The sequence below is a fragment of the Xenopus laevis genome, chromosome 6S (assembly GCF_017654675.1).
Source record: "Xenopus laevis strain J_2021 chromosome 6S, Xenopus_laevis_v10.1, whole genome shotgun sequence".
Lineage (NCBI taxonomy): Eukaryota > Metazoa > Chordata > Amphibia > Anura > Pipidae > Xenopus > Xenopus laevis.
In genome coordinates this window covers 79,870,371-79,883,376 of record NC_054382.1, presented here as the reverse complement: position 1 = coordinate 79,883,376, position 13,006 = coordinate 79,870,371, and the positions used below count along the sequence as shown (strand labels likewise).

Genomic DNA, 13,006 nt, shown 5'->3' with positions numbered 1-13,006 from the left:
AAACCCATTATCCATAAAGCTCCGAATTGCTGAAAGGCTCCCATAGACTCCATTTTATCCTAATAATCCAAATCTTTAAAACTGGATTTCCTTTTTCTCCATAATAATTAAACAGTAGCTTGTACTTGATGCAAAGTTAGCTATAATTAATCCTTATCAAAAGCAAAACCACCTTATAGGATTTATTTAAAGTTTATATGATTTTCTAGCAGACTTGAAGATCTGAATTAGTGAAAGATCCAGGTCCTGAGCATTCAGGATAACAGGTCCCATACCTGTAATAAAAAGCAGTTCTCAGGGATTTATATCAATAATTATCACTTGATATTTAGCAATTCGGGAAGGATGAATGGCATAAGCAATATATCAGTTCATATAATCAATCTAAGTACTAAAATGAAACTTTGATTTAGAACTTTCATGTTGTCACCTTTCTATACATTTCTTACCTTTTTGCTAGGAACCTGAGGGTCAAAAATATTATCTTTTCCCTACAGTTATAGTTGGTGCATTTTTTATTGGTTGATTTAGGTGGTTGGCACATACGCCCATACATGCTAAAGTATTATATTTGAAAATATATGCTTTCAAAAAAGCAGTATTTATGCTAGCTGAGTGTAGGATGCAATGTAGGTTTCATTTAATATGCTTTAAAGAGTTTTGATGCAGCTACAGTCTTTCATCAAGCAGCTATCAATTCTGTGACTCACACACAGTCGCCTCCATAATGACATAGAACATTCATAACCCAGACAGGTCACCCACACCTACCTTGGTGCATAATCACGCAGCATGCATGGTGTCTGCTTCAACCATTCTTAATAGAAATATGCATGTATGAAAACTCGCAGTAATTCACTTATTACATGCACTTCAACAAGGTTAAAAAACACATTATCCCACATATAAAACACAGCGAACATATATTCTGTGCACAAAAAATTATTATTTATTTATACAGTGCCAACATATTACACATTGCTTAAAAGAGATTTAACATTATTCACATCAATCCCTGGCCAGTGGAGCTTACAATCTAAGTCCCTTTCACATTCACACACAAACTGTTATTGGAGTGTGGAAGGAAACTTGATTGTCCGGAGGAAACCCATGCAGAGACAATACAGAGCAGTGACGTGGCTTTGAATTAAAACTAGGACTCCAGTGCTCCAAGGCAGCTGTAAAATACTATAGTACTAGTTTCGAGACACAATTAAGATGGCCATAGACGCAAAGATCTGATCGTACGAATCGAGGATTCGTACGATTTTCGGACCGTGTGTGGAGAGTCCCGACATTTTTCGTCCGGCGGAGATCGGTCGTTTGGTCGATCGGATAGGTTAGAAAATTTCTGTCGGCTGCCGATAATATCTCTGCGTGTATTGCCGATCAGTGGGAGACTGTCACTAGCTTTGGTTGGACATAGATATCGTATGATTGCTGTCAGGGGCAGAACATTGCTGATCTGTTCTTTAACTTATCTGACTGGTAAGACTTTGATCTGAATGGTTAGTGGCGGGTCGGGAGATGGGAAAGTCCGATCTTACGATGATTCGTAAGATCGGATCTTTGCATCTATGGCCAGCTTTAATTCTAGCCGTTAAAACACAGTCATAATAACATTCTTTCTTTAGGAGCAGTGGTATGCCACCAGCTGTATATATTTAGGTGGGTCAATATTCAGGCTACTAAAATACCCAGTATACAATCTTTGCATCTTATTGTTACATTACCACTTATTAGAGCTACAAGTCTCACTTGTGCCACACACTCAGTGCTCATCATCAAAGTATGCCCCCTTGTGACTATTCTACAATACACTATCACACCAAAAAGACCGCTCCAGTCTTAACCTCCCTCCTTCTGCTCCAATCTCTCCTCGTAAGGTGCACTGTCCGCAGCATCCCCACCGCCAAAGTTCATTCAGTGCCAAAAGAATGGACGGCACTCCACTCAAGGAGGAAACAAATCTTATTGCAGGCTCATGCAGGGATCAAAAGGCCCTATGCATTTCGGGATACAATCCCTTAAGGCCTTTTGATCCCTGCATGAGCCTGCAATAAGATTTGTTTCCTCCTTGAGTGGAGTGCCGTCCATTCTTTTGGCACTGAATATCCTACAATACAGCCCACTCATAGCACATACAGTATTGTAGCTCTTTTATATAGGCAAAGATGCCATCCGTGTTTATGTTATTCTTACCCCTACTGCTGAATCCATGGGCAAATGTCTTTAAAACCCAACAATTTGTTATACTACTGCTGGGTCTGCCAGATTATTAATAATTTGTCATCTTTTTTCCATTTAGGATCTGCTTACAGATAGATTTCTCTCAATTGTACTCTAAAGATACTCCATCACTATCTGTGTTGGTATACATTTATGCATTTTGTTTCATTTATGTTTCAGAGACATTGTTTATTCATAGCATACAGTATTCAGTTTAGTAAAGAAAAACATGTAGAGGCCCAAAGATGGTTTCTGCCTCCAACAGTAACAAAATGACCTTGTGCAATGCATATGTGTAATACTTATTAGATTCTTTTTACTCTTTAGAAGTGTTACAAACTATGTGTAACCGCTGAATTACAATTCACAGCATGACAGTTAAAACTGAAGGATGTTTTAGGGTGTTGCCGTTCTAATTCTAGAGAGGGGCGGAGGGATACAGGATGGAAATGCCTAATCCATTTTATCTGAAGTTGAGACCAAGCCCTCCCCAGCACCTTCTCTACATCCAATGGGCCAGCAGTAGAGGAGGAATGAGCAAAGGTAGTTCTGCTTAAAGACTTTGTCTCTGTTTAGTCTATTTACAGAACAAAATAAATCGGTTTTGGAAAAGATTCAAATGAAAATTCCTGGGAACAGATTCCAAAATGCCTTCTGTATAATCCTTCAATATGTGTCTAAACAGAAGGAGTACACATTCAGAATTCTTTTGCACGGAGTGTATGGCTAAGCCCAACTTAAATATTTATATAGAATAGAAAAATCAGCCTACTGCCTTCACATCACCTCTAATTTAATTACTAAAAATGCAAAGTAAGAATAACTAGCTAAAAGATCTTCAGCTCTCATGGAAAAGGAACCCCAGGCATCCTCAAACTTACAATGTACAGGTTTAAAGGTACATAGAAGTTGCACTGAAAGTGGACAAGAATGAAAGTAAACCACAATGGGTAATGAGATTGAGGAAGTAAGTGCATTCCATATTGCACCACTTTATACAGGAACAATATCTGAGGAAATTGTACAAAATGAAGCAATAAGCCAATATTGAAAAGTATTTATTTTTAACTTTTTGATACTGCTGCACAAAGGGGCCATTTTCTGAGCACAGCTGGACAGAAGACAGAATTCTCTGCAAGTAAAATATTAGCTATCCTGTTTCAAGAAGAGGCAGTTCCAGAGCTTAGCTTGGGGGCCACATTTAATTGCGCCAAACTACAGCGTTTGGGGGACACATTTATTGACAGAATTTATACAGCAGTATCTTGGGATCTCAGCCATCACTGTTAAGTGCATAGGTTTTCCATGAATAAAATGAGCCACATAGTAAGTAGTTGGCTATTAAACTTAACGATGCCTAAGAGAGCAGCAAAGATCCTCGGTCTCATTACACACTGTCATGTGACATTATTGGCAAGTCACAGGGGTCATATTATAATCCTCCAGTGTAGCTGTTTGAAGGTATGCTAATAGCTTGTGTTTGATGTAGACCATTGCTTTTACTGAAGTAATGGTAGTGAAAAGAAGGGCATCTTGTTTAGAAGGAACCAGGCTGTCCAGAAAAATGCAGGAGCCCTTAAAACATTGTCACTTTACCAATTACCATGGACATTTTCTCTTCTTTGCCCTAAAACCAAGCTCCTCCCCCTTCAGGCAACACTACAAACAACAGACATGATATAGTTGTGTATTTTTGTACCCTACATAAATGTTCAACAGCTGATCATGACTTATTTCTCTTACCTTTAACAGTTTTTGCTCACTAAAATGTAGAAATGAACACTGCAAGGCCAGTCGCAATTTAGTAAAAATCAATCAAATGAATACATACCATGTAGTAACCAGACTTTACCATAGGTAGACTCTATACTGTATGACAAAGGAGAGCATACTTGTGTCTCTAATAAACCTCAAAGCTTCAGCAGTTGCCAACTGAAACAAATACATGTCAGGGACTGCACCTTCATCCCACACAAGTGAAATGCAGTGGCAAAATAAATTCAGTTCAAACTGTGAAATGAAAGTTTTGTTCATGTTGTGTTTCTGTTAAACAGCTGTGAAACGGAGTAAGATCAATACAGAACTGCTGTTTGTGTATGAAAACAGACTTTAGCATTATTTGCAAGAAAACATGTTGCTTTCCATGTGAAGGTAACGATGCAAGGTCATATAAACTGTAATTGTGCTCTTCTGTATCATCAGATGGAAAATGTACTCATCAGAATACAGTATCTTATCATGCATGCATATGTATAGATTTTTATTGTGCCAGTGGAAAAGTTTTCCACATTGAAAAAGTGTTACAAAGAGGGAAACTGGATATTTATCAGTATGTACAGATAAAGGCATAAAGCCTTAAACTAGAGCTTGCCACAGTCCACCAGTGAAACCCCATCTTGCTCTTTTGTGACTACTAGGGGATTTTTATGGACATCAAAAGGATGAAAGTGAGTTTACTTCTCATCTAGGATGAGACTTTAATGGAGAACTAAACCCTATAAATGAATATGACTAGAAATGCATACCTTCCGTTTTTCGCGGGACAGTCACCATTTTGACAGCTCAACCCCTAGTCCAGGGTTTGTTACTGAAATGTCCCGACTTTCTCTTTGATCTCCTGCACTGAACAACCAGAAAAAGATACAATGTTTTACGCGCACCAAATCTTTTTGTCCCTCCTTCTATTTCCAAAATGTTGGGAGATATGTATAAGCTAAATTTTATATAACAAACTTATTGAACCAGCCTAAATGTTCAACATCTCTATAGTAGTAATGATCCTTCAAAGGCCTTCAAAGTTGTCACATGAGTTTCCCATTTTAGATTCTGTTAGGTGTATCTGTGACATGCACATGCTCAGTTTGCTTTGAGCAGCTATTGAGAAGGCAAGCTTAGGGTCATCGCAAATCATCAAGCAGAAAATGAGGTTTGCCTGTCATATAAGCTGATGGTGAAGGGCTGATTATTCAATTTTGATGCTAATTGTGTTGGTTTCTGAGCTGCCATGTATCAATAAATTGTTTACTTATTAGCCTCATATTGTGAAACTTACATTAGATATATTCAGTGTCTTGAGTGACAGTCCCTGACAGCAGCACCAGTGTCGGACTGGGACACCAGGGGCCCACCCAAAAACCTTAGACCAGGGGCCGACCAAAGAACCATAGACCAGGGGCCAACTCTCAGTACTATTATTATTTCTCTCCTCACTCAACCTCTATTCTCCTAGTCTCTATTCTTTACATACTGTAATCTATTATACCATCTATTTAGCATCTTTGTTCTCAAAGAAATATATTTTACAGTATCTGTCTATCACAGTCAGTCAGTGTTCATGGTACCTCAAGAGTGCTGTAGGACAGAATGCAATTTCAAGGGCACTGCTCTGGGCTCTGTGTAGCTATATGTATTCATTAGTTGCATAGCAGCTTCTATGAAATACTTTGTATATGTGTGCACAGGTTAATACCGCAAATATAGACTAATTGATGAAACCATTTTTCATCTCATCCTGTTAATCCTATTTACTGATGCTTCTTTCTCATGGTACCATATACCCCTTCCATGATGCTGTTCTCTTGGCCTGCTATCTGTGGCTGCCTTCCTATCACCCTGCAAATCTACCATCACAACTCTATATATTTTAATCTCCTCTGCTTTGCGGGTATTGGCTTTCATATTACTGTTATTGTTCTAATAAAACCCAGGCAGGCTTACCAGCTTTGTGCCACAGCAGTGGAATGATTGGCTGTCGCAAAGCACCGACACACCTTCTGTACAGCTGCTGCTGATATGGAACACACTGAAGGGACAGCAAAGCAATGAGTTCTAAAGAGGAAAAGGCTGACATGTAGACTTAATGTGAACCAAGTGTTACACAGGCTGAGAAAGTCATTCACACACATCCTGAGTACAGTATGCATCAACACCTCCCTATAAGCAAGAGGAGCTGAATTTCAATGTGTTAAAGCATCAGCTCCAGTGCCCATAGTAAATCACATACCCTATGGGCATCACTGCCATCAGTCCCTACAGAGTCAATAGCTTTTAGGCTCACCAACACAGCTATATGAAGCAACATCTAGCCACGCATTCAGCAAACATTATCATCTTATGTATTGTCATATTAATGAAACTAGGGTTTTATTGCATTCAGCAAACTAGCATGTCTTAATACAAATAAATATTATATCATCTCCTGATGTATAGGAGTCATGCCCTGGCCAATCATTTCCCTGCACATTTTCTCAGTTTTATTGTACTGTCAGTGGTACAATATTGTACTAGACTCAATCTGTAATTTAAGAAGCTTGGCTGAATTCTATATCACTGGTCATGTATAATAAGATAAGACAAGGGCTAAAAGTGCAATGCCAGCTATATTTACTTAGAGATGCATCAAAATCAAATGGGAAATTACTAAATATACCCCTGGGCTACCACAAAGCAGTTGTTAGTGTAATAAACATTGCACACTGTCCTTTCCCCACAACTTGCCTGTTACCATTTTGTCGTCAGATACATTTGCAACAAGCTACATTTACAAAGCTACTAGTACCGTATATACTCGAGTATAAGCTGACCCGAGTATAAGCCGAGGTACCTCATTTTACCTATGAAACCTGGGAAAACATATTGACTCCAGTATAAGCCTAGACACAACTACAGCCCTGTCTCCCAGCAGCGCACATTCCGCCAAAGCGACCAACCGGACTTCTTTGCAAAGTTGATGGTGACAGAGAATTGCCAAACTGATTACTGTGTGCATTGTCCCACTGTCCCACTACCATGTGCAGAGGGTGCTGTGTGATATTGCCATCACTGTTAATCTTTCGTATAACCAACAGAGGGCACTGTGTGATATTGCCATCACTGTTAATCCCTCATATAACCAACAGAGGGCGCTGTGTGATATTGCAGTCACTCCCCAAGCGAACTGTTGGTACAGGAATGATTAAAAGTGACTGCAATCTCAGCTACTGCCCACTGACGCGAGTATAAGCCAAGGTAGACTTTATCAGCACATTTTGGATGCTGAAAAGCTCGGCTTATACTCGAGTATGAATCAACCATGTAAATACTGTGTGTGTATATATATATATATATATATATATATATATATATATATATATATATATTCTTTCAAAGGACCCGCACTTCAAGATCAGTGAAATATTAGTCTTTATTCATATTTGTGCATCCAACATTTTGGCCCAAGTTAGGGCCTTTATGAGGCTCTATAAGCAAGGCTCTATAAATAAAGTACAGGTATAGAATCTATTATATGAAAATCTGTTATCCAGAATGCTCAGAATTATAGGATGATCTCTCCCATAGACTCCATTTTAATCAAATATTTGACATTTTTAAAAAGGATTTCCTTTTCTTTGTAACACTAAAACAGTACCTTGTACTTGATCCCAACTATGATATACTTAATCATTATTCAAGGCAAAACAATCCTATTGGGATTATTTAATGTTTAAATTACTTTTTAGCAGCATTAACGTATGGAGATCTAAATTACAGAAAGATCCACTATCTGGAAAACTCCACGTCCCGAGAATTCTGGATAATAGGTCCCATACCTGTACTGAGAAAATTCATACTGCACGCATGCAGTATTAGAGCTTTAATGCTTGTTCAAATAAAGATGGTAGTTGTGTGTCTATATTATGACAAAACAGAAAGAAAAATGTGTAGGCACTCCTACTGAATAACTTTAGAAACTGCATAGTTTATCATAACTATTGTCGAAATAAATACCAATTTATGAACATCGCTATGCAAATATGTATGACCCTCTGTTACGATTGTAGGAGATTGTAGGCTTGAAGATTGCAATCATGCTTCATTCACTTTAATCTTCCCTACACTACACATTGAAAGGAGAAAATGATAGTAAATAAAAATAAAGGATATGTTTGGATTGCAAAAATGGCCAACCCCTTTGCCAGTGTATGCCAGATGCTAATTAGTTCAGGTGCACAAAATTATCCTGCCAACCCACATAATTATTTGAAGCGTTCTCCATCTGTGTTTAATAATAGTGGTTCCCATTATTGCAGAATAAATACACCTGCCTCTGTAAGGTGCCTCATTTAGGTGCTAAGTTCTAGCTAAAGATTCAAACATTAAAAACCCATAAGTATTAGAATATTGTAAAGATAAAGATAAAGAATACCACTGATTAAGAGAAATATAAATACTCTCAATGCTTGGATTGTTTTGACCATATACAACCATTTCATCATGTACGTAATATATGGCTTGTATTTTGTCAGGAAGCACTGGGAATCAAACCCTGACCTCGGCCTACTACATGGACTTGTCATTGTCTTTAGCCTGCCCCTGACCTCGGCCTGTTATACAGACTTGTCATTGTTGCTGCCTGCCCCTGACCACTGGCCCGGTGTAAGAACTTGCATATTTTTATATGATACATTTCTCTGTTATATTGCCATTAATAAATCATTATTCTCCATAACATGTTTCCAGCCTACCTACACCTCAGATATCCACTTTACTTGTGTTATACAGTATCTAGACTTCTACCTGCTAGCAACTCACCTGTGGCTTCATCTGACACATTTAGAGGTGTGTTGTAATCTACTGTATGACCTACTTATGTCAGCAGTCTTTTATAATTGGTTTACAATATTCTATAATGTAGTTTGTATATACTGGACTGTTCGTATAAGCATTATATAGCTATAGTCATATTGCATGGCTACAGTATAGCTAGTATAGCCCCTATGTGGACTGGCTCTGTTTGGCAGTACATCTGTTTTTATGCAACCAAAACTTGCAAAACAGAAATTCAAAAATAAGTACCTGCTTTGAGGCCACTTGAAGCAACATTCAAAGTGTTGGTGAGCAACCTGTTGCTCACAAGCCCATGGTTGGGGATCACTAATGTAGTTTTTATGTTGGACCACCAATGTCTTTTCAACAGGAGAACCACAAGTTGATCCTACACAGCCAAGCTGATAATGACCCCCCCCCTTGATATATGTATTGGGCCAAAGTACACCCTGGAAAAACTTGGCCTCCACATGTTTCCAAACTGTACAGTGCCCAGCTAAATAGTGCCTTTGGCAGCTGGAAGTGAATGGAAGAATGTCACGACTACAGCCTATTGCTCATCTGGAAAGACTTCAGCACTGATGGAGACACTGGTGAAAATGTCACAGCAGACAAATGATTGTCCCAGCTGAGAATATTTATGTGGTTGCTCTCCAGCATGTGGCTGTATTACTGACTTGTTGGCAAAGTTATTATATACCGAAACCTGGAGAGACCAAATTAAATAAAAAACATTTCAGTAAATATTTCCTATCCAAGTTCTATAAATGTACGCCTTTCAGAAAGCAGACAATGATTTTCAACTATCTTAACCACAAGTTTCTCCACACAGCTCACTTAAATTCATAATTAGGGGGATTATTGGCCTCACCTACTTCCTACAGGCAGATCATATGTCAAATATACCAATACAGGAAAACATTTACCCACCAGCTTCTGCATTTTCCTGCAGAACTAGAGAAAACACAAAAATCTGCCACCATGTCAGCATCAATATGCATTTACATTTTTGGGGGTAACAGCATACCTCCCAACAGATTCCCCTAATTACCACGTCCATTTTACAAAATTTGGCAGGTTTTGAAAGTTTGAACACATTTCTGGGAGTTTTAGGGTTATGTTTTATGTTTTATTACAGTTTTGCTAATGAAGTTGAAATGTCCCTTTAAGCTGCATGTCTCAGTTCTCCCAAGAGACCTGCTTATGTTAAAGAGTTACAATTGTTTCTTTGCTTATCTGAAATTGTTACAAATGTATCTAGGTGCAGCTGATCAGTGTTCTGGGCTCTCTGCCAAAAAAGCCTCTTTTTTTTAATCAAGTTTCAGAAACTGTACGTTTTTGTGGCATCAGTGAAGGAGATCAAAGAGAAACTTTTTAATAAAAAGTCTTGACTGTGGGGTGAGCTGTCAAAATTGAGACTTTCCCGCAGAAAGTCACTGACTAACTCAGAGTTAGAGAAGCAGGAAGTAGTGTTCTGGCTATTATTTTAGACATTCAGTCATTTCAGCCTTTATACATTACATTTTTGGCCAACTAACTATATCAGATACACATTTTATTTTGCACAGCCTATCTATTTACCCAGTTTTTAATTTTACACTGAACTCAGCACTGCACAATATGTTGGCGCTTTATAAATACATGTTAATAATAACTGTTCCTTTAAGCACAGTAGCCTGTGGAAGTTGTAGTTTCACTAACTCCATCTTTCATTTTTTCCATTTAGCGAAGGCCGAGCCTGAGTGTTAGACTCAAATATAACCCCATGATCTATTGCCATATAGCTGGACCCTTTTGGCTAAAACAGCCCAAAATAGTGTTACACGATTTATAAATTAATCTGTAATCTAAAAAGAGCTGTATATATGACTTCCTTAAACTGATAAAATGTGACCTTATTAAAGTTCAGAGGAGGTCTAAAGACAACAGTGACAGTAGAAGCCTTTCAAAACAAGATTCCTGTAGAAGCATGAGTGAAAACAGAGCTGTTCTATTAATTCAGTGAAGATAACTACAAGCTTGTATGCATCATATAACATCTGCCTGACGAAGCTGGAAAACAAAATAAGAAAATTCCATAAAACACCTAGCAGCATTTAACCGGCACGTGTAGCTTTACACACACACTTGATATTGCTTTTTATTTAAAGCAACCTTTTCTATCCATTGGGTTTTCTAAAGTTTCAGCTGCTTTCAGTTTCATACCTATGTAGCACGGTGCCAATAAACAGAGGAATGTGTGGTTTGTAAGTAAATGTTTAGTCTGACATTTTTTTCTAAAAAATACCAGCATAAAGAACGATTCTGAATTAGTCAAGATATTTTAAATTAGTATATACTTGTCCATTCATTTCAAGGTATGTATGTGGCCATGCATTGGCTTTACTGCTATCTCACTTATAAGCCTGTGGTCCAGATGCTCTGAAGCTCTCTGATTTGGCCATCTATACAAATAGCACATAACCAATCATTGACCATATGAGTAGACTGCATGAGGATAACCATTAGGATTTCAGGCAATAAGGCTGAAACTGACCAGATTATGTGCTTACATGACAAATGACATATGGGTTTCCATTTTTTATATAAAAAGGATAGCTTTGCATCAGGCCTTAATTCATACTCAATCACAGAATGAATGAAAAAGTACTTAAGAAAATTAAAATCAACCCGTCCAAGTCCTGAGTAACAACAGACTGCCCCAAGCAGACTAATAGCTAAATAAACCTTACAGACTTGTTCCTCACCCAGATGGCAATTGTATGACCAACCTCCAGCATCAGTTACAACTGCTGTTTAATAATCAGACTAGTTTGAGCATGCCACGGAGGTTATCCATTTTAAAATAACCCCCAATGCACAAAGAATTTCTGCAATGAATCAACATGACACTGCTGCCAATGATTTACTCTGATGGGTGTCTGTCTTGTTTATAAACTTACCACATACATATCACTCCAACTGGAACATGGCTATACATTTGTTCACTGCCTCTTTCAACAAATGTTTGAATCCCTGTAATACCCTTCTGACATCCTTTCGTCAGATTTTATATTTACTGTACATATGATTGCAGGTCATGAGGACATAAGATTCATCTTCAACCTCCATTTCAGGTCAGATGCAAATTGATGTTTATTTCATGATCTGGATCCTACTATTTGCAGTACCCAATTTATTTTGTGGGGGCCACATTTGTTTGCTGTGTCATACATCTACAAGTAGCTAAAGGCTAGCAGTCTTTTGTGCCTTTGTATGACTATTTATTTAAAAACACTCCATGATTTCCTGGTGTACAACTACTTGTAAATTGTCTCTTGGTCAACTTTTTCCAGCCCATTTCCCTGCATCTCTTTGATATAGCTCTTCTCTTTTTTTCATTAAAATTCTATTCTTTTATCATCTCTGCTGGAATCTCTTGTGCTGAACCCTAGTTCGCTGGTAATGCTTCCAACTTCCTGCTCCTTTCTTATCTAAAGTTGGCGCTGCTCACTTCACATTAACCAATGTCCTGAATCCATTTCTACTCACCTCACACCCTACTATCTCAGTTACACTTGCTTAGCTGAATAGCACTGGCAAGAATGCCACACATGAGTATCTCTTTTTTTTTTTTGTTATGAACAGTGCCCAACAGTAAAATGAAACCAAACCTTGTCTGAAGAAGTCTGTCTAGTTAGAGTTCTATTCATATCATTGTTAACCAAGTGAATAAAAAGTTTCAGTGGTAGTACTTCAATGGTATACTTTGCTCATATCAGTTTTCTAATGTCTAACAAGCTGCCCAGTCACTGACACCCCATCACAGACCAGGCACTCTCAAACTACTCATGTCACAGATAAACAAGGGAGAGCAACCCTTCCAAATGATCAATCACTCGAGCCTCCAGCATTGAATATTCCACTGAATGCACCCTTAAAATATCAGCAAATCACTTACAGGGTAATGTAATGGAAGTCAAAGTTTACTCGAGTCTACAAGCCCATAGCAATAAATCAGATGTTTATTTTCAAACAGCTGACATACCTTGTAACTGGTTTCCCTGGGTTACTACATGTAGGCCAGTAGCAAACTTTGCACCTTTTATTACATTACCTCATTAGACTCTTAGGACTGAGACTGTTTTGCAGATTTCCAACATTTACATAGATATGGCAATCAAATCATGTGATGTTATGTTTTTTATGTAAT

General features: G+C 38.1%; 1 protein-coding gene across 10 annotated transcripts in view; it reads right to left on the bottom strand.

Moving 5' to 3' along the window:
• Window positions 1–13,006, bottom strand: part of atxn1.S (ataxin 1 S homeolog) — a 179,517-nt gene that overhangs the window by 99,995 nt on the left and 66,516 nt on the right. The window lies entirely within an intron of this gene.